This window comes from Symphalangus syndactylus, chromosome 5, assembly GCF_028878055.3.
Source record: "Symphalangus syndactylus isolate Jambi chromosome 5, NHGRI_mSymSyn1-v2.1_pri, whole genome shotgun sequence".
NCBI lineage: Eukaryota > Metazoa > Chordata > Mammalia > Primates > Hylobatidae > Symphalangus > Symphalangus syndactylus.
In genome coordinates, this window is record NC_072427.2 from 50,725,591 (window position 1) to 50,749,764 (window position 24,174).

Below are 24,174 nucleotides of genomic sequence, written 5' to 3' on the forward strand. Positions count from 1 at the left end.
GGGACCTACCTGTTGTCCTGGTTTCCTACATTGAGCTGTGGTGAGCACATCCTGGTCCCTCTGGATGCATGCATGGGGCGGCGGGTGCCCTGGTTTGGGTCGATGATGAGAACCTTATATTATCCTGAAGAGAGGTGATGACTTAAAATTCATGCTCAATAGGATTACGCTGAGGCCCACCCTAGGTGAGAATTTGGAAGAGGATGCTGGGATCCCGAAGTCCCCAGTAGGGGACTTTATTTATTTATTTTGGGCTGGAGCCCTGGTGGCCCTGAAGGGCATCTGGGGGGTCCAACCCTGTCTCTGTGCTCCTCCGTGAGGCAGCCCAGGCTCCCTGTGTGGGCTTGCTGTTGGTGGTCCAGTTCCCTGGGGCGGGGCAGGTGGACAGCTCCTCCTTGGGCCCCCCTTCTCCACTTGTGTCTTTCAGTGAGCTCTTCAACCCAGGCGGGGCACCCCGGCATTCACGGGCATAGGTGAGTGGATCCTGCTGCCATCATGGGCCATGGGCCAGGACGGGTAGAGTCACTGAGGGTCAGCCTTTGGGACAGGAGAGGTTCCTCAGGGAGTGAACCTGTATCCCCACCGGTGAGGGATAGGTTGGTCCTCCAGGAGGGTGGCTTCCTGGGAAATTGGACCCAAGGGGGACGCCTTCCCTGGAGCCCTGCAGGGATGACGGTGGTCCAGGCAGGAGAGGGTTCCTTCAGTCTCACACATAGTAGCTCCCAGCTGAGTCTAGGTGTTCGAGTCTGGCCTTGAGGACTGCCCAGGCCACCTGAGGGGCCAATAGGGGCTCTGGGACACCAGGGAGGTCACATAGGAGCTCTCCATTCGTGGAGAAAGGTGGATGATAGGGCCCATGGAGTCGAGCTGTGGAGATTTAAGGATTGCACCCAATGTATGGCCCTGAATGTGACAGACCATGTTGAGTAATGAGCCATTCCATGGGCCTCATTGAGCCTTGAGGGGGGCGGTGCTGTTTCCCTAGGTTTGGGTCAAGGCTGGGCTCTGGCTGGTGCCTGGTGGTGCTGAGGTCTGGCCGTGGACTCGTCGGCTTTGGGCCAAGGGGTCAGCCTGCTCCCCCTGGAAGTCCCCCCTTCCCCGTGGCTAGAAGTCATCCCTTCCCAATGGGCAAGTGTTGGGAATGGTTGCCTCCTGAGGTTGCAAGGCCTGCTGTCTAGGGACTTGTCCTTGGAATATGCTGCCCACGCTGCTTCTGAGTCATGGGGTCACCTCCAGGGTAGCAGATCTTGGGCCCAAGGACAGGAGAAGATGCCGTGTGTCCCCTGATTAGCTGATTGTAGCCCTACTCTGTGTTCAGGAGGTGAGTGGGGCGTGGATGCAGACCCACCAGAGAAAACTGTGGCCCTTGGACCCCAGGTTGTGATTTCCAGTATGTGCTGGGATAGGGCATCTGGGTGGGCGCCCAACATGCACAGGGATAGGCTATGTGACTGCCAGGGCTGTAGCGGCATCTGACATCTAGGCCAGCTTCCTTGGTTTCCTGTGAATGAGTTGGTGGCCCTGGCCTGTGCCTAGGAGTCCTGGAGTGACCCTGGGGTTGTGTGGGGGAGCCAGTAGGGGCCCAGTGACCAGCCTGCCCTGTCCTTCCAGAGTTCTGTGGCTAAAAGAGCATTAGGTACCCTGTGTCCATGATGGGCCAGTGTTCCGCATGAAAACGATCACATAGGTCCATGGAGGGCGAGTATACTTGAACTGCCACACCAAACCTTCTGCTCACATAGAGGACTGAGGTTGTGTTTGGACAGCTATCCTACTCCTGTTCCCCCAGATCATGAAACGGGAGGAAGAGTGGTGTTGGGACCAATGGCCCTGGGCCAGTGTCAGTCAGCCTGGCGTCCAGCCCCTGCTATGCTGAAGCTCAGGCCCTGACTGGTGCCCTAGTCTCCTGCACTGAGCTTGGTGAGCCCATTCAGATACTGCTGGATGCATGGGCTGGGAGGAAGGTGCCCTAGGTTGGGTCGATGATGAGAACCTTATATTGTCCTGAAGAGAGGTGATGACTTAAAAATCATTCTCAAAAGGATTATGCTGAGGCCCGGCCTAGGTTAGAATTTGGAAGAGGGTGCTGGGATCCCGAGGTCCCCAGGAGGGACCCTGTATTTTTGGCTGGAGACCTGGAGGCCCTGAAGGGTATCTAGGGGGCCCAGCCTTGTCCCTATACTCCTCTGTGAGGCAGCCCAGGCTCTCTGTGTGGGCTTGGTGTTGGCACTCTGGTTTTCTGGGTGCGGGTGAGGTTTGTGGTTCCTTCCTGAGCCCTTGTTCTCCCCTTGATTTTTTCAGTGAGCTCTCCTGCTCAGGCGGGTCCCCTGGCATTGACAAGCATAGGTGAGTGGATCCTGCTGGGTTCATGGGCCATGAGCCAGACACATGGGGTCACTGGGGGTCAGCCTTCAGGACCGGAAGTTTTCCTCAGGGAGCCAACCTGAATCCCTACCATGGAGGGATGGGTTGGTCCTCCAGAGGGTGGCTTCCTGGGGAATCTGACCCCAGAAGGACACCTTCACTGAAGCCCTGCGGGGGTGATGGTGGTCCAGGCTGGAAAGGTTTCCTTCAGTCTCATGCGGGGCAGCTCCTTGCTGACATTCCGTGCCTGCATCTGAAATCGAGGACTGCCCTGGCCACATGAGCGGGGCAACAAGGGCTCCAGGGTGCCACAGGGATTATGCAGAGGCTCTCCATCCCCGGAGAAAGGTGGGCGATCAGCTCCATGGGGTCAGGCTTGTAGGGTTCGGTGGTGGGGAGAGCCAAGGGTTCCCTGGGTCCATTACCATCACTGTTTCACATGGATCCCACCACATGGATCCCATCACCACCTGCCATGTCCTCACGCGGTTCCCTGACAGGGAGGGCCACGGGTCCCTTGTCTGGGATACAAGGGAGAGCATGTGTGAGCAGGCACCCCTTGCTCCCTTTCCCGCATGGAGATGTGAGGCCCTGTTTGGACACCTGACCCCCATCCCTCCAGATAGTGAACCTGGAAGAAGACTCTTCTTGGGTCCCCTAGCCCCAAGCCAATGTCCATCAGCCAGATGCCAGACCCTGGTGCACTGAAGCTCATGCCCTTCCTGGTGCCCTGGTCTCCTGCACTGAGCTGTGGTGAGAACATCCAGGTCCCGCTGGATGCATGCGTGGGGAGGAATGTGCCCTGGGTTGGGTCGATGATGAGAACCTTATATTGTCATGAAGAAAGGTGATGACTTAAAAATCATGCTCAATAGGATTACGCTGAGGCCCACTCTAGGTGACAATTTTGGAAGAGGACACTGGGAATCAATGAGGTCCCTGGCAGGGCCACTGTAATTTGGGGTGGAGACCTGGAAGACCTGAAGGGCACCTCATGGGGGCCGAACCCTGTCTATTCACACCCCCATGAGGCAGCCCAAGCTCCCTGTGTGGGCTTGGTGTCAGCGCTCTGCTTTCCTGGAGGTTGGGCATTTTGGCTGCTCTTTCCTGAGCCCCTGTTCTCCCCTGTGTCTTTCAGTGAGCTCTTTCACTCAGCAGACTCCCTGGCATTGACTGGCATAGGTGAGTGTCCCCTGGTTGGGTCATGGGCCATGCGCCAGTCTATAGGGTTGCCGAGGGTCAGCATTTGAGCAATGAGGGTTTCTTCAGGAGCCGATCTGAATCCCCACCTGGGATGGGTTCTCCAGGAGGGCAGCTTCCTTGTGAATCTGACCCAAGTAGGATGCCTTCTCTGAAGCCCTGCAGGGGTGCCAGTTGTGCAGGCAAGAAAGGGTTCCCTCAGCCCCAGGCAGGGCAGTGTGCAGCAGAGACTCGGTGGTTGGGTTAGGCCTCTAGGATGGGCAGGCCACATGAGGGGGGCCACAAGGGCTCTGGGGCACCACAGGGGCCTCGCAGGGTCTCTCCGACCCCGAAGAGTGGTGGGCGATTTGGCCCATGGGGTCGGGCCCCAGATTCAAGGATCACACCACACCCATGGCCCTGATGGGAACCGACCCTGTTAAGCATTGGGGCATCCCAGGGGCGCCTCTTTGAACCAAGTTTGGGGTGGCGCTGTTTTCCTGAGGTTGGGTCGAGACTATCTCCAGCCATCGCCTGATGATGGTGCAGTCTGGCCCTGAGATTCATGGCCTTGGGTCCAGGGTGCAGCCTTTGTCCCACTGGGGGTCACCCCTTCTTTGTGGGCGAGTGGTGGGAAGGGCATCCTCCTGAGGTGGGAAGGCCTACTGTGGAAGGAACTGTCCCAGCAATTTGCTGTCGATGCTGCTTCTGAGCCATGGGGTCGCCTCCAGGGTGGCAGGGTCTTGGGCCCAACGAAAGGAGAGGACACTGTGTTTCCCTCAATTAGCTGAGTGTGGCCCTGCTCTGTGTGTGGGAAGTGTTGTGTGGGGCACAGATAGGGACGCACCAGAGACAGCGCGTGGCCCTCGGGCCCTAGGCTGCAATTTCTGAGTGCATGTTCGGAGACAGTCCTGGGCCCCCTCCACGCCCAGGGTCAGGTTGTGCAACTGTCAGGTCGGCAGCAGCATGAGGTGTCTGGGCCAGTCTACTTGGTTGTCCGTGAGCTGTTGGTGGCCCTGGCCCTTTCCCACGGGTTCGGGTGCAGCCCTGGGGTTGTGTGGGACAGCCAGTGTGGGCAGTCGAGGTGCTCTGGAGGCCTGCAGTAGGGTGCAGCCTGGGTGTCTTGCCCGAGCCCAGTGACCCGCCTGCTGTGTCCTCACGGGGTTCCCTGACAGGCAGGGCCAAGGGTCCCCCATGTCTGTGACACATCAGTGTTTCCCATGGATCCCATCAAATGGGTCCATGGAGAGCATGAGTGAACTGGCACCCCCCAACCCCCACCCTCTTCACCACATGGAGGCATGAGCCTCTGGTTGGACAGATGTCCTCCTACTGTCCCCCCAGATGGTGGCCCTGGAAGAGGACTTGTATTGGGGCCGCTGGCCCCACGTCAGTGTCTGTCAGCCCGGCGTCCAGCCCCTGATGTGGTGAAGCTCAGGCCCTTCCTGTTGCCATAGTCTCCTGCACTGAGCTTGGTGAGCCCATTCAGGTATGGCTGGATGCCTGGGCAGGGAGGGAGGTGCCCTGAGTTGGGTCGATGATGAGAACCTTATATTGTTCTGAAGAGAGGTGATGACCTAAAAATCATTCTCAAAAGGATTATGCTGAGGCCCGGCCTAGGTTAGAATTTTGGAAGAGGATGCTGGGATCCTGAGGTCCCCAGGACGGCCCCTGTATTTTTGGCTGGAGACCTGGAGGCCCAGAAGGGTATCTGGGGGGCCCAGCGCTGTCCCTGTACTCCTCTGTGAGGCAGCCCAGGCTCTCTGTGTGGGCTTGGTGTTGGCACTCTGGTTTTCTGGGGGTGGGTGAGGTTGGTGGTTCCTTCCTGAGCCCTTGTTCTCCCCTTGATTCTTTCAGTGAGCTCTCCTGCTCAGGCGGGTCCCCTGGCCTTGACAAGCATAGGTGAGTGGATCCTGTTGGGTTCACGGGCCATGAGCCAGACACATGGGGTCACTGGGGGTCAGCCTTCAGGACAGGAAGTTTTCCTCAGGGAGCCAACCTGAATCCCCACCGTGGAGGGATGGGTTGGTCCTCCAGAGGGTGGCTTCCTGGGGAATCTGACCCCAGAAGGTCACCTTCACTGAAGCCCTGCAGGGGTGATGGTGGTCCAGGCTGGAAAGGTTTCCTTCAGTCTCATGCGAGGCAGCTCCCTGCTGACATTCGGTGCCTGCGTCTGATCTCGAGGACTGCCCGGGCCACATGAGCGGGGCAACAGGGGCTCCAGGGTGCCACGGGGATTATGCGGGGGCTCTCCATCCCCAGAGAGAGGTGGGCAATTGGCCCCATGGGGTCAGGCTGGTAGGGTTCAGTGGCGGGGAAAGCCAAGGGTTCCTTGGGTCCATTACTGTCACTGTTTCACATGGATCCCATCACATGTGTCCATGGAGGGAGGACATGTGTGAGCAGGCACCCCTTGCTCCCTTTCCCACATGGAGATCTGAGGCCCTGTTTGGACACCTGACCCCCACCCCTCCAGATAGTGAACCTGGAAGAAGGCTCTTCTTGGGTCCCCTAGCCCCAAGCCAAAGTCTATCAGCCAGATGCCAGACCCCGGTGCACTGAAGCTCATGCCCTTCCTGGTGCCCTGGTCTCCTGCACTGAGCTGTGGTGAGAACATCCGGGTCCCGCTGGATGCATGCGTGGGGAGGAATGTGTTCTGGATTGGGTCAATGATGAGAACCTTATATTGTCCTGAAGAAAAGTGATGACTTAAAAATCATGCTCAATAGGATTACGCTGGGCCCACTCTAGGTGACAATTTTGGAAGAGGACACTGGGAATCAATAAGATCCCTGACAGGGTCACTGTATTTTGGAGTGGAGATCTGGAAGCCCTGAAGGGCACCTCGTGGGGGCCCAACCCTCTCTCTTCACCCTCCATGAGGCAGCCCAAGCTCCCTGTGTGGGCTTGGTGTCGGCGCTCTGCTTTCCTGGAGGTTGGGCATTTTGGCTGCTCTTTCCTGAGCCCCTGTTCTCCCTTGTGTCTTTCAGTGAGCTCTTTCGCCCAGCAGACTCCCTGGCATTGACCAGCATAGGTGAGTGCCTCCTGCATGGGTCATGGGCCATGCGCCAATCTATAGGGTTGCCAAGGGTCAGCATTTGAGCTATGAGGGTTTCCTCAGGAGCCGACCTGAATCCCAAACTGGGATGGGTTCTCCAGGAGGGCAGCTTCCTTGTGAATCTGACCCAAGTAGGATGCCTTCTCTGAAGCCCTGCAGGGTTGACAGTGGTCCAGGCAAGAAAGGGTTCCCTCAGCCCCAGGCAGGGCAGAGCCCAGCAGAGACTCGGTGGTTGGGTTAGGCCTCTAGGATGGGCAGGCCACATGAGGGGGGCCACAAGGGCTCTGGGGCACCACAGGGGCCTCGAAGGGTCTCTCTGACCCTGAAGAGTGGTGGGCAATTTGTCCCATGGGGTCGGGCCCCAGATTCAAAGATCACACCACACCCATGGCCCTGAAGGAAACCAACCCTATTAAGCATTGGGGCATCCCAGGGGCACCTCTTTGAACCAAGTTTGGGGTGGCGCTGTTTCCCTGAGGTTGGGTCAAGACTACCTCTGGCCAGCGCCTGATGGTGGTGCAGTCCAGCCCTGAGATTCATGGGTTTTGGGCCCAGGTTGCAGCCTGTGTCCCGCTGGGGGTCACCCCTTCCTTGTAGGTGAGCAGCAGGAAGGGCGTCCTCCTGAGGTGGGAAGGCCTGCTGTGGAAGGAAATGTCCTGGAAATTTGCCATCCAGGCTGCTTCTGAGCCATGGGGTCACCTCCAGGGTGGCAGGGTCTTGGGCCCAAGGAAAGGAGAGGACACCGTGTTTCCCTCAGTTGGCTGAGTGTGGCCCTGCTCTGAGTGTGGGAGGTGTTGTGTGGGGCACGGATAGGGACCCACCAGAGGAAACTCATGGACCTCGGGCCCCAGGCTGCAATTTCTGAGTGCATGCTTGGAGACGGTCCTGGGCCCCCTCCACACCCAGGGTCAGGCTGTGGAACTTTCAGGTCGGCAGTGGCAAGAGGTGACTGGGCCATTCTACTTGGTTGTCCGTGAGCTGTTGGTGGCCCTGGCCCTTTCCCGGGGGTTCGGGTGCAGCCCTGGGGTCGTGTGCGACAGCCAGTATGGGCAGTGGGGGTGTTCTGGAGGCCTGCAGTAGGGTGCAGCCTGGGTGTCTTGCCCGGGCCCAGTGACCCGCCTGCCGTGTCCTCACGGGGTTCCCTGACAGGGAGGACCCAGGGTCCCGTGTGTCTGTGACACATCAGTGTTTCCCATGGATCCCATCAAATGGGTCCACGGAGGGACAGCATGTATTAACTGGCACCCCCCAACCCCCACCCTCTTCACCACATGGATGCATGAGCCTCTGGTTGGACAGATGTCCTCCTACTGTCCCCCCAGATGGTGGCCCTGGAAGAGGACTTGTATTGGGGCCGCTGGCCCCACGTCAGTGTCCGTCAGCCTGGCGTCCAGCCCCTGATGTGCTGAAGCTCAGGCCCTTCCTGTTGCCATAGTCTCCTGCACTGAGCTTGGTGAGCCCTTTCAGGTACTGCTGGATGCCTGGGCAGGGTGGGAGGTGCCCTGGGTTGGGTCCATGATGAGAACCTTATATTGTTCTGAAGAGAGGTGATGACTTAAAAATCATTCTCAAAAGGATTATGCTGAGGCCTGGCCTAGGTTAGAATTTTGGAAGAGGATGCTGGGATCCTGAGGTCCCCAGGAGGGACCCTGTATTTTTGGCTGGAGACCTGGAGGCCCTGAAGGGTATCTGAGGGGCCCAGCCCTGTCCCTATACTCCTCTGTGAGGCAGCCCAGGCTCTCTGTGCGGGCTTGGTGTTGGCACTCTGGTTTTCTGGGGGCGGGTGAGATTGGTGGTTCCTTCCTGAGCCCTTGTTCTCCCCTTGATTCTTTCAGTGAGCTCTCCTGCTCAGGCGGGTCCCCTGGCCTTGACAAGCATAGGTGAGTGGATCCTGCTGGGTTCAAGGGCCATGAGCCAGACACATGGGGTCACTGGGGGTCAGCCTTCAGGACAGGAAGTTTTCCTCAGGGAGCCAACCTGAATCCCCACCGTGGAGGGATGGGTTGGTCCTCCAGAGGGTGGCTTCCTGGGGAATCTGACCCCAGGAGGTCACCTTTACTGAAGCCCTGCAGGGGTGATGGTGGTCCAGGCTGGAAAGGTTTCCTTCAGTCTCATGCGAGGCAGCTCCCTGCTGACATTCGGTGCCTGCGTCTGACCTCGAGGACTGCCCGGGCCACATGAGCGGGGCAACAGGGGCTCCGGGGTGCCACGGGGATTAGGTGGGGGACTCTCCATCCCCGGAGAGAGGTGGGCAATCAGGCCCATGGGGTCAGGCTTGTAGGGTTTGGTGGCGGGGAAAGCCAAGGTTTCCCTGGGTCCATTACCGTCACTGTTTCACCTGGATCCCATCACATGTGTCCATGGAGGGAGGACATGTGTGTGCAGGCACCCCTTGCTCCCTTTCCCACATGAGCCCCTGATTGGACACATGTCTTCCTCCTGTCCCCCCAGATGGTGGCCCTGGAGGAGGACTTTTATTAGGGCCGTTGGCTCTACATCACTGTCCATCGGTCAGCCCGGCGTCCAGCCTGTGTTATGCTGAATCTCAGGCCCTTCCTGGTGCCCTAGTCACTGTACTAAGCTTGGTGAGCCCATTTGGGTACTGCTGGATGCATGGGTGCGGAGGGGGTTGCCCTGGGTTGGGTCGATGATGAGAACCTTCTATTGTCCTGAAGAGAGGTGATGACTTAAAAATCATTCTCAAAAGGATTATGCTGAGGCCCAGCCTAGGTTAGAATTTTGGAAGAGGCTGCTCGGATCCTGAGATCCCCATCTGGGCCACTCTTATTTTTGGCTGAAGTCCTTGAGGCCCTGACGGGCATCTCAGGGCTGTTGAAACCTGTCTCTGCGCTTGTCCATGAGGCAACCCACTTTCACTGTGTTGCTTGGTGTTTGCCTTCCTGTTCTCCTGGGAAGGGGCATATTGTCAGCTTTTCCCTGAGTACCCGTTCTCCCCTGTGTCTTTCAGTGAGCTCTTCTGCCCAGCCGGTCCCCATGGTCTTGATGGGCATAGGTGAGTACATCCTGCTGGTGTCATGGTCCATGAGCCAGGGTGCGTAGGGTTGCTGGAGGTCACCTTTAGGCCATGTGGGTTTCCTCAGGGAGCTGACCTGAATCCCTACTGGGGAGGGATGGTTTCTCTAGGAGGATGTCTTCCATAGAAACTGGTTCCATGAAGTTTGCCTTCCCTGAAGCTGTGCAGGAGTGACGGTGGTCCAGGCAGGAAAGGTTCCCTTCAACCCAATGCAGTACAGCCTCTAGCTGAGACTCTGTGCATGGGTGAGGGCTTGATGACTCCCAGGCAATGTGAGGGGTTCCACAGGATCTCCGGAGGCCACAGGTGTTAAGCAGGAACTCTCCATCCTTGAGGCTTGCCAGGGCTGGTGGGATGGCAGCAGGGTGTGGGTGATCGAGTTTATGGATTCAGGCCAAGATTCAAGGGTCAGGCCCCACCCATTGCCCTGATGCGACCAACCCTGTTGAGCAATGGGCTATCCCACTGGTGCCTCCTTGAGCCTGGTGTCTCCTTGAGCCTGGTGTGGGCAGTGTGGCTTCAATGGGGTTGGGTCAAGGCTGAGCTCTGGCCCGCACCTGGTGGTTGGCCCTGGGAATCGTGGGCTTTGGGCCAAGGGTGCAGCCCGCCTGCCTCTGGAGGTTATCCTACCCAGAGGTGGAGTGGCCTGAAGGGTGGCAGGCATCCTGTGTTGAAAGGCCTGCTGTCAAGGGTCCTATCCCACCAATTTGCTGTCCAGGCTGCTTCTGAGCCATGGGTTCACCTCCAGGGAGGCAGGATCTTCAGTCCAAGGAAAGGAGAGGACATCATGTGTCCCCTGATTGGCTGAGAGTGGGGAGAGTGTTTGGGGGGTATGTGGTGCATGAATGGGGACCCACCAGAGAAGGCACGTGGCCCTGGGGCCCCAGGATGCGATTTCCAGCATGCTTATAAAGGGCATCTGAGTGGACACTCTCCACACCCAGGTGCAGGCTATGTGACTGCCAGGTCTGCAGCAGTTCGTGGCATCCAGGCTAGCCTCCTTGATTGCTTATGAGCTGGTTGATAGCCCTGGCTTGTGCCGAGGAGTCCTGGCGCGGCCCTGGGGTTGTTCGGGGGAGCTGGCATGGGCAGTGGAGGTGCTCTTGGGGCCTGCAGTAGGGCACAGCCCAGGTGTTCTTGCTTGAGCGCAGTGAACCACCTGCCCTGTCCTTCCAGGGTTCGGTAGCAGGGAGGGCCAAGGGTCCCCCGCGTCCATGACAGGTCAGTGTTCCTTATGGATCCCATCACATGGGTACATGGAGGGAAAGCATGTGTGAGCCGGCGCTGCCCGCTCTCTTCCCCACATGGCAGGGTGAGGCCCTGTTTGGACCTGTCCTCCACCTATCTCACCAGATGGTGAGCCCAGAGGAAGACCCCCTGGTTCTGGGCCAGTGTCCGTCAGCCAGGTCCCTGGCCCCCAGTGCCCTGAAGCTCAGGCCCTTCCCAATGCCCTGGTCTCCTGCACTGAGCTGTGGTGAGCACATCCGGGTCCCACTGGATGCATGCGCGGGGAGGGGCGTGCCCTGGGTTGGGTCGATGATGAGAACCTTATATTGTCCTGAAGAGAGGTGATGACTTAAAAATCATGCTCAATAGGATTACGCTGAGGCCCAGTCTAGGTTAAAATTTTGGAAGAGGACGCTGGGATTCCAAATACAGGCAGGGCCACTGTATTTTGGACTAGAGACCTCAAGGCCCTAAAGGGCATCTTGAGGGGGTCCAACCCTGTCTCTGCGCTCCTCCGTGAGGCAGCCCTGGCTCCCTGTGTGGGCTTGGTGTTGGCGCTCTGGTTCCCGGGCAGGGCATGTGGGCAGCTCCTTCCAGAACCCCCATTCTCCCCTGTGTCTTTCAGTGAGCTCTTCTGCCCAGGTGGGCCCTCTGACATTGACCGGCACAGGTGAGTGGATCCTGCTTAGGTCATGGGTCATGAGCGAGGCAAAGTGGGGTCACCAAGCAGATGCCTTCAGGCCATGAGAGTTTCCTAAAAGTGTGGACCTTAATTCCCACCGGGGATGAGTTGTCCAGAAGGGTCACTTCCTTGGGAATCAAACCCAAGAAGGATGCCTATCCTGAAGCCCAGCAGGGGTGATGGTGGTCCAGGCAGGAAAGGGTTCATTCAGCCCCATGCAGGCAGCTCCCATCTGAGGCTCGGTGCATCGGTCAGGCCCTGAGGACTGCCCAGGACACGTGAGGTGGCCGCAGGGTCTCCGGGGTGCTACGGGGGGTCTGCAGAGAGGGGTAGGCGATCGGGTCTGTGGGGGTCATGCCGTGGAGTTTCAAGGACTCCCATGGCCCTGAATGGGACTGACCCTGTTGAGCAATGTGTCATCCCAGTGGCACCTCCTTGAGTCTGGTGGTGGGTGGTGCCGTTTCCCTGGGGCTAGGTCAAGGCTGAGCTCTGGCCAGTGCCTGTGGTGCTGCAGGCTGGCCCTAGAACTCGTGGGCTTTGGGCCATGGGGACAGCTTGGGTCATGCTTGGGGTTACCCCTTCCCGGAGGTTGAATGGCGGGAGTGGTGGCTTCCTAAGGCGGGAAGTCCCACTGTTGAGCAACCTGTCCTGGGAATTTGCCACCCGGGCTGCTTCTGAGCCATGAAGTCACCTCCAGGGTGGCAGCATCTTGGGTCCAAGGAAAGGGGAGCATACCATGTGCCCCCAGATTGGTTGAGTGTGGCCTGGCTCTGTGTTTGGGAGGTGTGCAGGGCATGGATGGGGACCCATCAGAGAAAGTATGTAGCCCTGGAGCCCCAGGCTGTGATTTCCAGTGTGTGCTTGGAAAGGGGCAGGGGCAGGCTCTCAACTGCCAAGTCTGCAGCAGCATATGGCATCCGGGCCAGCCTCCGGGTTGGCCGTGTGCTGATTGGTGGCCTTGGCCTGTGCCCAGTGGTCTCAGGGTGGACCTGGCATTGTGCAGGGCAGCTGGCAGGGCAGTGGAGGTGCTCTCAGGGCCTGCAGTAGGGCACAGCCTGGACTTTTTGGGTGAGACCAGTGACCCATCTGCCCTGTCCTTCAAGGGTTGGGTGGCTGGGAGGGCCAAGGGTGGTCTGTGTCCATCTCCGTGATGCATCAGTGCTCCGCATGGATCCTATCACATGGATATCCCCTACCCACCTTCCCCACATGGAGGCATGAGGCCCTACTTGGACACATGTCCTCCTGTCCTAGATGGTGAGCTTGGAGGAAGACTTGCATTGGAACCAATGGACCCGGGGCCAGTGTCTGTCAGCCAGGTCCCCAGCTCCTGATGGGCTGAAGCTCAGGCCCTTCCTGGAGCCCTGGTCTCCTGCCCTGAGCTGTGGTGAGCCCATCTGGGTCCCACTGGATGCATGCATGGGAGGGAGTTGCCCTCGGTTGGGTCGATGATGAGAACCTTATATTGTCTGAAGAGAGGTGACGACTTAAAAATCATGCTCAATAGAATTATGCTGAGGCCCAACCTAGGGGAGAATTTTGGAAGAGGATGCTGGGATCCTGAGGTCCCTGGCAGGGCCACTGTATTTTGGGCTGGAGACCTCAAGGCCTTGAAGGGCATCTTGGCGGCCCCCAGCCCTGTCTCTGCATTCCTCCATGAGGCATCCCAGGCTCCCTGTGTGGGCTTGGTGTCAGAGTCCCATTCCCCAGGGGCAGGGCAGGTTGGTGGCTCCTCCCTGAGTCCCCTTTCTCCCTTGTGTCTTTGAATGACCTCTTCTGCCCAAGTGGGCCCCCTGGCGTTGACCAGCATAGGTGAGTGAAACCTTCTGGTGTCATGGGCCATGAGCCAGGCCATGTGGGGACTCCAGGTCAGCAGGGTTTCCTCAGGGAGCAGGGGAATCCCCACTGGGGAGGGATGGGCTCTCCCAGAGGGCCACTTTCTTTCAAATTGGACCTATGGAGGACATCTTTTCTGAAGACCTGCAGAAGTGATGATGTTTCAAGCAGCAAAGGGTTTTTTCAGCCCCTGCAGGGCAGGCAGCTCCCAGATGAGATTCTGTGCATGGGTCAGGCCTCGAGAACTGCCCAGGCCACATGCGGGGTGCCACACAGGCTGTGAGGCACCACAGGGGTCATGCAGGAGCTCTCGGTCTTCAGGCTTGTTGTACGGGTGGTGACAGAGTGATCAGGCCCACAGGGTCAGGCCGCAGTGTTTCAAGGATCGCGCCCACCTGTGGCCCTGAATGGGACTGATGCTGTTGAGCAATGAGCCATCCCGGTGGCTCCACGTTGAGCCTGGTGGGGGTGCCACTGTTTCAGTGGGGATGGGTCAAGCTTGAGCTCTGGCCAGCACCTGATGGTGTTGCAGGCTGGCCCAGGGACTTGTGGGCTTTGGGCCAGGTCGGCAGCCTGAGTTCTGCTGGGGGTCACATCTTTCCTGAGTTCCAGTGTCAGGGTGCATGGCCCCCTTAGGTGGGAAGGCCTGCTGTGGAGGGTCCTGTCCTGAGAGTTTGCTGCCCAGGCTGCTACTGAGCCATGGCATCACCTCCAGGTGGGTCTTGAGCCCAAGGAGCAGAGAAGACACCCTGTGGCCCCCGATTGGTCCAGTATGGCCTGGCTCTGAGTTTGGGAGGTGTGCAGGGCATGGATGGGTACCCACCAGAGAAAGCACGGGCCCATGGGGCCCCAGGCTGCGATTTCTGATGCACACTTGGAGAGGGCGCCTGGTTGGGCGCCCACCATGCCCAAGAGCAGGCTATGCAACTACCAGGTCTGCGACAGTGCCTGGCATCAGGACCAGCCTTCTTTGTTGGCCGTGAGCTGGTTGGTGGCCCTAGCCTGTGTCCAGTGGTCTCTGTGCAGCCCTGGGGTCATGTGGAGCAGCCAGTGTGGGCAGGGGAGGTTATCTTGAGGCATGCAGTAGGCACATCCCAGGCGTCTTGCCCGAGCCCAGTGACCTCCCTGCCCTGTCCTTCCAGTGTTCAGTAGTGGGGAGGCCCAAGGGTACCCTGTGTCCATGACAGGTCAGTATTTCATGTGAATCCCATTGCATGGGCCCTTTTCCTGTCCCCCCAGATGGTGAGCCTGGAGAAAGACTTGCACTGGGCCTGCTGTGCCCCAGCCAGAGGCCATTAGCCAGGTGCCCAGGTCCTGTTGTACTGAAGCTTGGGCCCTTCCTGGCACCCTGGTCTCCTTCATGGAGCTGGTGAGCCCATCCAGGTCCTTGTGGATGTATGCATGGGGAACGGGGTGCACTGGGTTGGGTCAATGATGAGAACTTTATATTGTCCTGAAGAGAGGTGACGACTTAAAAATCATGCCCAATAGGATTACGCTGAGGCCCAGCCTGGGTGACAATTTTGGAAGTGGACGCTGGGAATCACGAGGTCCCTGGCAGGGCCACTGTATTTTGGGCTGGAGACCTGGAAGCCCTCAAGGGCCTCTCACAGGGACCCAACCCTGTCTCTGCTTTCCTCCATGAAGCACACCGGGCTCCCTATGCGGACTTGGTGTTGGCGCTGTTTCTTGGGGGCAGGGCATGTTGATGGCTTTTCCCTGAGTCCCCATTCTTGCCTTGTGTCTTTCAGTGAGCTCTTCAGCTCAGAAGGGCCCCTTCACCTTGATTAGCGTAGGTGAGTGCATCCTGCTGGTGTCATGGGCCATGAATCAGGCCGCGTGGGGTCACAGAGGGTCAGTCTTTAGGACAGGAGGGTTTCCTCAGGGAGCCAACATGTATTTCCACCGGCGAGGGACGGTTTCTCCAGGAGGGCGGCTTCCTTGGGAATTGGACCCAAGATGTTGCCTTCCTGAAGCCCTGCAGGGATGACAGTGGTCCAGGCAGGAAAGACTTCCTTCAGCCCCATGCAGGAGAGCTCCCAGCTCAGACTCGGTGCATGTGTCAGGCCTTGAGGACTGCCCAGGCCACATGATAGGGGCCACAGGGCCTCCGGGGCACCATGGGGGTCATGCAAGAGTTCTCTTTCCCTGGAGAGGGGTGCTTGAATGAGCACATGGGGTTGGGTCATGGAGATTCAAGTATTGTACCCCAACCATGGCCCAAAATGGGACTGACCCTGTTGAGCTGTGGACCATCCCATGGCGCCTCTTTGAACTTGGTGGGGGGCAGTGCTGTTTCCCTGGGTTTGGGTCAAGGCTGAGCTCTGGCCCGTGCCTGGTGGGGCTGTGGGCCGGACCTGGGACTCATGGGCTTTAGGCCAAGTCGACAACCTGTGTCCTGCTGGAGGTCACCCCTTCCCCATGGGTGAGTGGCTGGAAGAGTGGAATGTGCGGTGGAAGGCCCGCTGTTGATGGTCCTGTCCCGGGAATTTGCTGCCCAGACTCTGTGCCATGGGGTCATGTCCAGGGTGGCAGGGTCTTGGGCCTAAGGAAAGGAAAGGACACCATGTGGCCCAGGATTGGCCAAGGGTGGCCCGACCCTGTGTTTGGGACATGTGTGGGGCATGGATGGGGACCCACCAGAGAAAGCACATGGCCCTGTGATTTCAGGTGTGATTTCAGGTGTGGCTTGGAGAGAGTGCCTGGGCAGGTGCCCACCATGCCCAGCGGCAGGCTATGCAACTTCCATGTCCACAGTGGAACATGGCTTCTGGGCCAGCCTCCTCGGTTGGCCATGAGCATGTCGGTGACCCTGTCCCATGCTCAGTGGCCCCAGGGCAGCCCTGGGATCATGTGAAGGAGAAGCCAGAGGGGGCACTGGAGGTGCTCTCAAGGTCTGCAATAGCATGAAGACCAGGGGTCTTGCCCAAGCCCAGTGATCCGCCTGGCCTGTTTTTTCAGGGTTTGGTGATGGGGAGGGCCGAGGGTGCCCTGTATCCGTGACAGGTCAGTGTTCCACATGGATCCCATCACATGGGTATCCCTTACCCCATTCCCCACCTGGACATATGAGGCCCTGTTTGGACACATGTCCTCCTCCTGTCCATCCAGATGGTGAGCCTGAAGGAAGACTTGCATCAGGACCAATGGACCCTGGCAAGCGTCCATCACCCAGGTGCTCAGCCCCTGGTGTGCTGAAGCTCAGGCCCTTCCTGGCCCCCTGATCTCCTGCACTGAGCCGTGGTGAGCACATCCGGGTCCCGCTGGATGCATGTGCGGGCAGGTGGGGGGGTGCCCTGGTTTGGGTCAATGATGAGAACCCTATATTGTGTTGAAGAGAGGTGATGACTTAAAATTACCATGCTCAATGATTACGCTGAGGCCCAACCTAGGTAAGAAATTTGGAAGAGAATGCTGGTATCCCAAGATTTCCAGCAGGGCCACTGTATTTTGGGCTGGAGCCCTGGAGGCCCTGAAGGGTATCTGGAGGAGGCCCAACTCTGTCTCTGCGCTCTTCTGTGAGGCAGCCCAGGCTCCCTGTGCGGGCTTGGTGTTGGCCCTTCTGTTCCCCAGTGAAGTGGCACGTGGGTGGCTCCTCCCTGAGCCCCAGTTCTCCCCTTGTGTCTTTCAGTGAGCTCTTCTGCCAAGGGGGGGCCTCCTGGCATTGACCAACATAGGTGAGTGGATCCTGCTGGTGGCATGGGCATGGGTTCGCCGAGGGTCAGAGTTCAGGCCATGAGGGTTTCCTCAGGGAGCTGACCCTGATTCCCATCAGGGAGGGATGGTTTCTCCAGGAGGGCAGCTTCCTTGGGAATCTTACCCGAGGATACCTTCCCTGAAGCCCTGCAGGAATGACAATGGTCCAGATAGCAAAGGGTTCCTTCAGCCCCATGCAGGACATCACCCAGTTGAGACCTGGTGTGCGGGTCAGGCCTTGAGGACTGCCCAGGCCACATGAGGGGGGCCAGAAGGGCTCCAGGGTGCCACGGGTTTCACGTGGGAGCTCTCGATCCCCCGGCGTGTTCCTGGGGGATGGTGATGGGGTCGGGCCATGGAGGTTCAAGGATCTCATCCCACCTGTGTCCCTGAATGGGGCTGATCCTGTTGAACAATGGGCCATCCTAGTGGCACGTATTGAGTCTGGTCAGGGGTGGTGCAGTTTCAATGGGGTTGGGTCAAGGTTGAGATCTGGCCGGCTCCTGCTGGTGCTTCAGGCCAGTCCTGTGACCCATGGGCTTTGGGCTAAGGGGGCATCCCGTGTCCCATGGGGGTCACCTGTTCTCCATGTTTGAGTGGCAGTAACATTGGCATTCTGAGGTGGGAAGGTCCACTGTCTAGGGTCTTGTACTGGGAATTTGCCGCCCCGGCTTCTTCTGAGCCAAGGGGTCACCTCCAGGGTCTCGGATCTTGGGCCCAAGGAAATGAGAAGATACCATGTGGCCCTTGATTGGCTGAGTGTAGCCCAGCTCTGTGTTTGGGAGGTGTGGTGCACCCTAGAGGTTACACTGGAGTTCTCTCTCCCTGGTTTGCAATGGTAGCTTCCAGGCTACCCTCCTTGGTTGGCTGGGAGTGGGTTGGTGGCCGTGGCCCATGCCCAGTGGTCACAGGGCAACCCTGGGATCATGTGGGAGAGCTGGTGAGGGCAGTGGAGGTGTTCTTTGGACCAGAAGTATGGTGCAGCCCAGGTGTCTGGCCCGAACCCAATGACCAGCCTACCTTGTTTCTCAGGATTTGGTGACGGGGAGGGCCAAGGGTGCCCTGCATCCATGATGGCTCAGTGTTCCACATGGAACCCATTACAGGGGTATCCCTTACCCCCTTCTCCACATGGAGATGTGAGGCCCTATTTGGACACATATCCTCCTCCTGTCCCCCCAGATGGTGAGCCTGGAGGAAGATTTGCGTTGGGCCCAATGGCCCTGGGCCAGTGTCTGTCAGCCAGTTTCCCAGCCCCTGGTACACTGAAGCTCAGGCCTTTCTTGGCTCCCTGGTCTCCTACACTGAGCTGTGGTGAGTATATCGTGGTCCTGCCGGATGCATGTGCAGGGAGGGGGGTGCCTTGGGTTCGGTCAATGTTGAGAACCTTATAGTGTTCTGAAGAGAGGTAGTGACTTAAAAATCATGCTCAATAGGATTACGCTGAGGCACAGCCTAGTTGAGAATTTTGGAAGAGGAAAGTAGGATCCCAAAGTCCCTGGCAGAGCCCTTGTATTTTAGGCTGGAGACTTCAAGGCTCTGAAGGGCATCTGGAGATGGCTCAACCTGTCTCTGTGCTCCTCCATGAGGCAGTCCAGGCTCCCTCTGTGGGCTTGCTGTTGGCACTCTGGTTCCCTGAGCCAGGGAATGTTGGTGGCTCCTCCCTGAGCCCCTGTTCTCCCCTTGTGTCTTTCAGTGAGCTCTTCTGCCCAGGCAGGCCACTTGGCATTGATCGGCATAGGTGAGTGGATCCTGCTGGGGTCATGGGTCATGAGCAAGGCCACATGGGTCGCCAAGGGTCAGCCTTACAGCCATAAGGGTTTTCTCAGGGAGCCCACCTGAATTCCCACCCGGGAGGCATAGGTTCGCCAGAAGGGTGGCATTTTGGGGAATCAGACCCAAGGAGGACACTTTCCCTGAAGCCCTGCAGGGGTGATGGTGGTCCAGGCAGGAAAGGGTTTTTTTCAGCCCCACATAAGGCAGCTCCTAGCTGAGACTTGGTGCAGCTCCTAGCTGAGACTCGGTGCTTGGGTCAGACCTCAAGGATTGCCCAGGCCACATGAGGGTGGCTGAGAGCCTCTGGGGTGCCACAGGGGTCACATGGGAGCTCTCAGTGCCTGGCGTGTCGTACACAAATGGACCTCTTGGGTTTGTTCATGGAGATTCAAGGATCGCACCCCACCATGGCCCTGAATGGGATGGTCCCTGTTGAGAAATGGGCCATCCCAGTGGGTCTCCTGGAGCCTGGTGTGGGGGCAGCATTGTTTCCCTGGGGTTGGGTGAAGGCAGAGTTCTGGCCGGCACCTGGTGGTGCTGCAGGTCAGCACTGGGACTCGTGGGCGTTGGGCCAATGGAGAGCCCAAATCCCGCTGGGGATCACCCTTTTTCCAACATCAAATGTCTGGAAGGGTGGCCTCCTGAGGTGGGAAGGCCTGCTGTCGAGGGACATGTCCCAGGAATTTGTCACTCAAGCTTCTTCTGATCTTTGGGTTCACATCCAGGGTGGTGGGGTCTTGGGCCCAAGCAAAGCAGAGGGCACCATGTGTCTCCTGATTCGCCAAGTGTTGCTGGCTCTGTGTGTGGGAGGTGTGCAGAGTATGGATGGGGACCCACCAGAGAAAGCACGTGGCACTGCAGCTCCAGGCTATGATTTCTGTTGCATGCTTGGACAGGGTGCCTGGACAAGCGCGCCATGCCCGGAGCAGGCCATGCAACTACCAGGTCTTCGGTGGGGTGTGACATCTGGGCCAGCCTCCTTGGTTGGCCATGACCTGGTTGGTGGCCCGGGTCTGTGCCTAGTGGCCCCAGGGCAGCCCTGGGGTCATGCAGGGGAGCCATTTTGAACAGTGGAGGTGCTCTTGGGGCCTGTAGTGCAGCACAGCCTAGGCATTTTGCTCAAGCCCAGTGACCCACCTGCCCTGTCCTCTCCAGGTTCAGTGGAAGGGAGGGCCACAGGTGCTCCGTGTACTTGATGAGTCAGCATTTCACATTGAACTCATCACATGTGTCCATGGAGGGCGAGCAAGGGTGAGCTGGCACCCCTGATCTCCTTCTCCACATGGAAGTCAGTTTGGACACATGTCTTCCTCTTGTCTCCCCAGATGGTGACCCCGGAGGAAAACTTGTGTTGGGCCCGCTGTCACTGGGCCAGTGTCAGTCAGCCAGGTGCCCAGTCCCTGGTGCACTGAAGCTTGGGCCCTTCTGGCACCCTTGGCTCCTGCACTGAGCTATGGTGAGCCCATCTGGGTCCTGCTGGATGCATGTGCAGGGAGGGGCGTACCGCGGGTTGGGTCGATGATGAGAACCTTATATTGTCCTGAAGAGAGGTGATGACTTAAAAATCATGCTCAATAGGATTACGCTGAGGCCCAGCCTAGGTGAGAGTTTTAGAAGAGGATGCTGGGATTCTGAGGTCCCTGACAGAGTAAATGTATTTTGGGCTGGAGACCTCGAGGCCCTGAAGGGCATCTGGCGGGCCCAACCCTATCTCTGCACTCCTCCGTGAGGCAGCCCAGGCTCCCTGTGCTGGCTTGGTATCCAGGCTCCAGGTCCCTGGTGACGGGGCATGTTGGAGTCTCCTTCCTGAGCCCCCATTCTCCCCTGTGTCTTTCAGTGAGCTCTTCTGCCCAAGTGGTCCCTGTGGCCTTGAGCGGCATAGGTGAGTACATCCTGTTTTGGTCATGGGCCATGAATGATGCAGCATGGGGTCCCCGACATTCAGCCTTCGGAAAACTAGGGTTTTCTCAGGCTGCCAACCTACTCCCCACCAGGGAGGGATGGTTTCTCCAGGAGGGCCACTTCCTTGGGAATCTGACCCAAGGAGCATGTCTTTCCTGAAGCCCTGCAGGGGTGACAGTGGTCCAGGCAGCAAAGGGTTCCTTCAGCCCAACGTAGGGCAGCTCCCAGCTGAAACTCGGTGGACAGGTCAGGCCTGGAGTACTGTCCAGGGCACATGGGGAGGAGGGGCACAGGGAATGTGGTGCACCCTAGAAGTTACACTGGAGTTCTCTCTCCCTGGAGAGGGGTGAGTGATTGGGCCCACACAGTCAGGCTGTGAAGATTCAAGGAATGCTCCACACCCATGACCTTGAATGGGACCGGCCCTGTTGAGCAATGGGCCATCTTAGTGGTACCTCCTTGAATCTGGTTAGGGACGGCACTGTTTCAGTGAGGTTGGGTGAAGACTGAGCTCTGGCTGGCACCTGGTGGTGCTGCAGGTCCTGGGACTTGGGGGCCTTCGGTCAAGGGGGCAGCTCCGATCCTGCTGGGGACAACTCTTCCTTGAGGTCCAGTGGTGAAAAGAGTGTCCTCCTGAGGTGAGAAGGCCTGCTGTCAAGGGAATTGCCACCCAGGCTGCTTCTGAGCCTTGGAGTCACCTCAGGGTGGCAGGGTCTTGTGCCCAAGGAAAGGAGAAGACACCATCTGGTTCCTGATTGGCTGAGTATAGCCGGGCTCTGTATATCGGAGTTAGGCAGGGCATGGATGGGGACCCACCAGAGAAAGTGTGGCCCAGGGGCCCCCCAGGCTTGAAGAGGGCACCAGGGCCAGTGCCCACAATGCTCAGGTGCTGGCTCTGGGAGGGCCAGGTCTGCAGCGGCTTTTGGCATCTGGCCAACCACCTTGGTTGGCCAGGAGCTGGTTGATGGCCCTGTCCTGTGCCCTGTGTCCCTGGTATGGCCCTGGAGTCGTGTGTGGGAGCTGGCCTGCGCAGTAGAGGTGCTCTTGGGGCCTGCAGTAGGGTACAGCCTAGGCATCTTGCCTGAGCCAGCACTTTTTGCTTGCCCTGTCTTTCCAGGGTTTGGTGGCAGAGAGGGCCAAGTATGCCCCACATCCCTCTTGGGTCAGTGTACAGCATGGATCCCATCACATGAGTATCCCTTAGCCCCTTCTCTACATTGATATGTGAGGCCCTGGTTGGACACATGTCCTCCTCCTGTCCCTCCAGATGGTGAGCCTGAAGGAAGACTTGTGTTGGACCTGCAGGCTGAGGGCCAGTGTCTGTCAGCCAGGTGCTCAGCCCCCCGTGGGCTGAAACTCTGACCCTTCCTGGCACCCTGCTCTCCTGAACTGTGCTGTGGTGAGCACATCCAGGTTCCACTGGATGTTTGTGCAGGGAGGGGGTTCCCTGGGTTGGGTCAATGATGAGAACAGGTCCACATGAGGGGAGCCAGAGGGGCTATAGAGTGCCATGGGGTAACAAGGGAGCTCTTGGTCCCTGGAGTGTGGTGTGTGAATGGGCCCATGGGGTTGGGTAGTAGAGATTCAAAGATCCTGCTCTACACATGGCCCTGAATGCGACCATTCCTGTTGAGCAATGGGCCATCTCAGCGTGTCTCCTGGAGCCTGGTTGGGGGGTGGAGTTGTTTCCCTGGGGTTGGGTCAAGGTTGGCTCTGGTTGGCACCTGGTGGTGCTGCAGGTCAGCCCTGGGACTCATGGGCTTTGGGCCAAGGGACAGCCCGCATCCCGCTGGGGATCACCCGAGTATTGTGAAGGGTGGCCTCCTGAGTTGGGAAGGCCCGCTATTGAGGCACCTGTACTGGGAGTTTGTTGCTCAGGCTCCATGGGAGCCATGGTGTCACCTCCAGGGTGGTGGGGTCTTGGGACCAAGGAAAGGAGAGGCAGCATGAGACTCTGGATTGGCTATGTGTGACTGGCTATGTGTCTGGGAGGTATGTGGAGTATGGATGGGGACCCACCAGAGAAAACAAGTGGCCCTGAGGCCCCAGGCTATCTTTTCTGGTGCCTGCATGGAGAGGGTGCCTGTACGCGTGCCCACCATGCCCGGGGCAGGCTGTGCCACTGTCAGGTCTGCAGTAGTGTGTAGCATCTGGGCCAACCTCCTTGGTTGGCTGTGACCTGGCTGGTGGCCCGGACCTGTGCCCAGTGGTCCCAGGGCAATCCTGGGGTCATGCGGAGGAGCCGTTTTGGCCAGTGGAGGTGCTCTTGGGTCCTGCAGTCCCGCATACCCTGGGCGTTTTGCCTGAGCCCAGTGACCTACCTGCCTTGTCCTTCCCGGGTTCGGTGGCAGGGAGAGACACTTGCATAGGTGATGAGTCAGTATTTCGCATGGATCTCATCACATGTGTCCATGGACGGGGAGCAAGTGTGAGCTGGCACCCAACACCCCCTTCTCCACATGGAGAGTGGTCACATGTTCTCCACCTGTTCCCCTAGATGGTAAGACTTCTGTTGGGCTCACTTTTCCTGGGCCAGTGTCCGTCAGCCAGGTGCTCAGCGCTGAAGCTCCAGCCCTTCCTGGTGCCCTGGTCTCCTGCACTGAGCTGTGGTGAGCCCATCCGGGTTCCACTGGATGCATGTGTGGGAAGGGGGGTGCCCTGGGTTGGGTCAATGATGAGAACCTTATATTGTCCTGAAGAGAGGTGATGACTTAAAAATCATGCTCAATAGGATTACGCTGAGGCCCAGCCTAGGGGAGAATTTTGGAAAAGGATGCTGGGATCCCAAGGTCCCCAACAGGGCTACTGTATTTTGGACCTGAGACCTGGAGGCTCTGAAGGGCATCTGGAGGTGGCCCAACCTGTCTCTGTGCTCTAGGTTCCCTGTGTGGTCTTGGTGTCGGTGCTCCAGTTCCCTGGGGGCAGGGAATGTTGGTGGCTCCTTCCTGAGTCCGTTTTCGCCTTTGTCTTTCAGTGAGCTCTTTCACCTAGGAGGGCCCCTTGGCATAGACTGGCATAGGTGAGTGGATCCTGCTGGTGTTATGGATCATGAGCCAGACCATGTGGGGTCCCCAAGGATCAGCCTTTGGACCACAAGGGTTTTCTCAGGGAGCTGACCTGAATTTCCACCTGAGACGGAAAGGTTCTCCTGGAAGGCAGGCTTTTTGGAATCGGACCCAAGGAGGACACCTTCTCTGAAGCCCTGAAGGGGTGATGGTGGTCCAGGCAGGAAAGGGTTCCTTCTGCCTAACATAGGACAGTGCCTAGTTGAGGCTCGGTGCTGCAGTAAGGCCTCAAGGACTGCCCAGGTTACATGAGGGGGGCCAGAGGGGCTACCCACGGGGTTAACGGTGACCTCTTGGTCCCCAGAGTATGGTGCGTGAATCGACCTATGGTGTTGGGTTGTGGAGATTCAAGGAT

The 24,174-nt window shown here is 58.4% G+C and overlaps 2 long non-coding RNA genes and 14 other non-coding genes across 36 annotated transcripts; all 16 read left to right on the forward strand.

The window, feature by feature from the left end:
- The first annotated feature begins 1 nt into the window (after position 1).
- LOC134736788 (uncharacterized) lies at positions 2-23,756 on the forward strand. 21 transcript variants are annotated; one of them, XR_010121046.1, is made up of 22 exons: positions 2-40; positions 428-473; positions 1,319-1,390; positions 1,790-1,920; positions 2,302-2,346; positions 2,987-3,117; positions 3,503-3,546; positions 4,888-5,032; positions 5,401-5,445; positions 5,979-6,150; positions 6,534-6,577; positions 7,924-8,068; positions 8,437-8,481; positions 9,053-9,186; positions 9,570-9,614; positions 10,812-10,856; positions 10,989-11,109; positions 11,488-12,931; positions 14,620-14,749; positions 15,132-15,176; positions 16,492-16,623; positions 17,012-17,060. It is a non-coding gene; the product is annotated as an uncharacterized lncRNA (long non-coding RNA). The 21 variants fall into 21 exon arrangements; XR_010121050.1 differs by lacking the exon at positions 10,989-11,109 and having other exon boundaries at positions 11,488-11,532; positions 12,799-12,931; XR_010121045.1 differs by lacking the exon at positions 10,812-10,856 and having other exon boundaries at positions 11,488-11,532; positions 12,799-12,931.
- On the forward strand, positions 97-178 carry LOC129483684 (small nucleolar RNA SNORD115). The gene has a single exon (XR_008658189.1). It is a non-coding gene; the product is annotated as a small nucleolar RNA SNORD115 (small nucleolar RNA).
- Positions 1,977-2,058, forward strand: LOC129483699 (small nucleolar RNA SNORD115). The gene has a single exon (XR_008658203.1). It is a non-coding gene; the product is annotated as a small nucleolar RNA SNORD115 (small nucleolar RNA).
- LOC129483686 (small nucleolar RNA SNORD115) lies at positions 3,174-3,255 on the forward strand. Its single transcript, XR_008658191.2, has one exon. It is a non-coding gene; the product is annotated as a small nucleolar RNA SNORD115 (small nucleolar RNA).
- Positions 5,075-5,156, forward strand: LOC129483703 (small nucleolar RNA SNORD115). Its single transcript, XR_008658207.1, has one exon. It is a non-coding gene; the product is annotated as a small nucleolar RNA SNORD115 (small nucleolar RNA).
- On the forward strand, positions 6,207-6,287 carry LOC129483704 (small nucleolar RNA SNORD115). The gene has a single exon (XR_008658208.1). It is a non-coding gene; the product is annotated as a small nucleolar RNA SNORD115 (small nucleolar RNA).
- On the forward strand, positions 8,111-8,192 carry LOC129483712 (small nucleolar RNA SNORD115). Its single transcript, XR_008658214.1, has one exon. It is a non-coding gene; the product is annotated as a small nucleolar RNA SNORD115 (small nucleolar RNA).
- LOC129483700 (small nucleolar RNA SNORD115) lies at positions 9,243-9,324 on the forward strand. Its single transcript, XR_008658204.2, has one exon. It is a non-coding gene; the product is annotated as a small nucleolar RNA SNORD115 (small nucleolar RNA).
- Positions 11,166-11,247, forward strand: LOC129483673 (small nucleolar RNA SNORD115). Its single transcript, XR_008658178.1, has one exon. It is a non-coding gene; the product is annotated as a small nucleolar RNA SNORD115 (small nucleolar RNA).
- On the forward strand, positions 12,987-13,067 carry LOC129483711 (small nucleolar RNA SNORD115). The gene has a single exon (XR_008658213.1). It is a non-coding gene; the product is annotated as a small nucleolar RNA SNORD115 (small nucleolar RNA).
- Positions 14,806-14,887, forward strand: LOC129483687 (small nucleolar RNA SNORD115). The gene has a single exon (XR_008658193.1). It is a non-coding gene; the product is annotated as a small nucleolar RNA SNORD115 (small nucleolar RNA).
- Positions 16,684-16,765, forward strand: LOC129483716 (small nucleolar RNA SNORD115). Its single transcript, XR_008658218.1, has one exon. It is a non-coding gene; the product is annotated as a small nucleolar RNA SNORD115 (small nucleolar RNA).
- Positions 18,292-23,292, forward strand: LOC134736789 (uncharacterized). Its single transcript, XR_010121069.1, has 5 exons — positions 18,292-18,390; positions 18,773-18,817; positions 20,178-20,308; positions 20,690-20,734; positions 23,252-23,292. It is a non-coding gene; the product is annotated as an uncharacterized lncRNA (long non-coding RNA).
- LOC129483718 (small nucleolar RNA SNORD115) lies at positions 18,448-18,528 on the forward strand. Its single transcript, XR_008658220.1, has one exon. It is a non-coding gene; the product is annotated as a small nucleolar RNA SNORD115 (small nucleolar RNA).
- Positions 20,365-20,446, forward strand: LOC129483674 (small nucleolar RNA SNORD115). The gene has a single exon (XR_008658179.1). It is a non-coding gene; the product is annotated as a small nucleolar RNA SNORD115 (small nucleolar RNA).
- Positions 23,420-23,501, forward strand: LOC129483663 (small nucleolar RNA SNORD115). The gene has a single exon (XR_008658169.1). It is a non-coding gene; the product is annotated as a small nucleolar RNA SNORD115 (small nucleolar RNA).
- Positions 23,757-24,174: the final 418 nt, after the last annotated feature.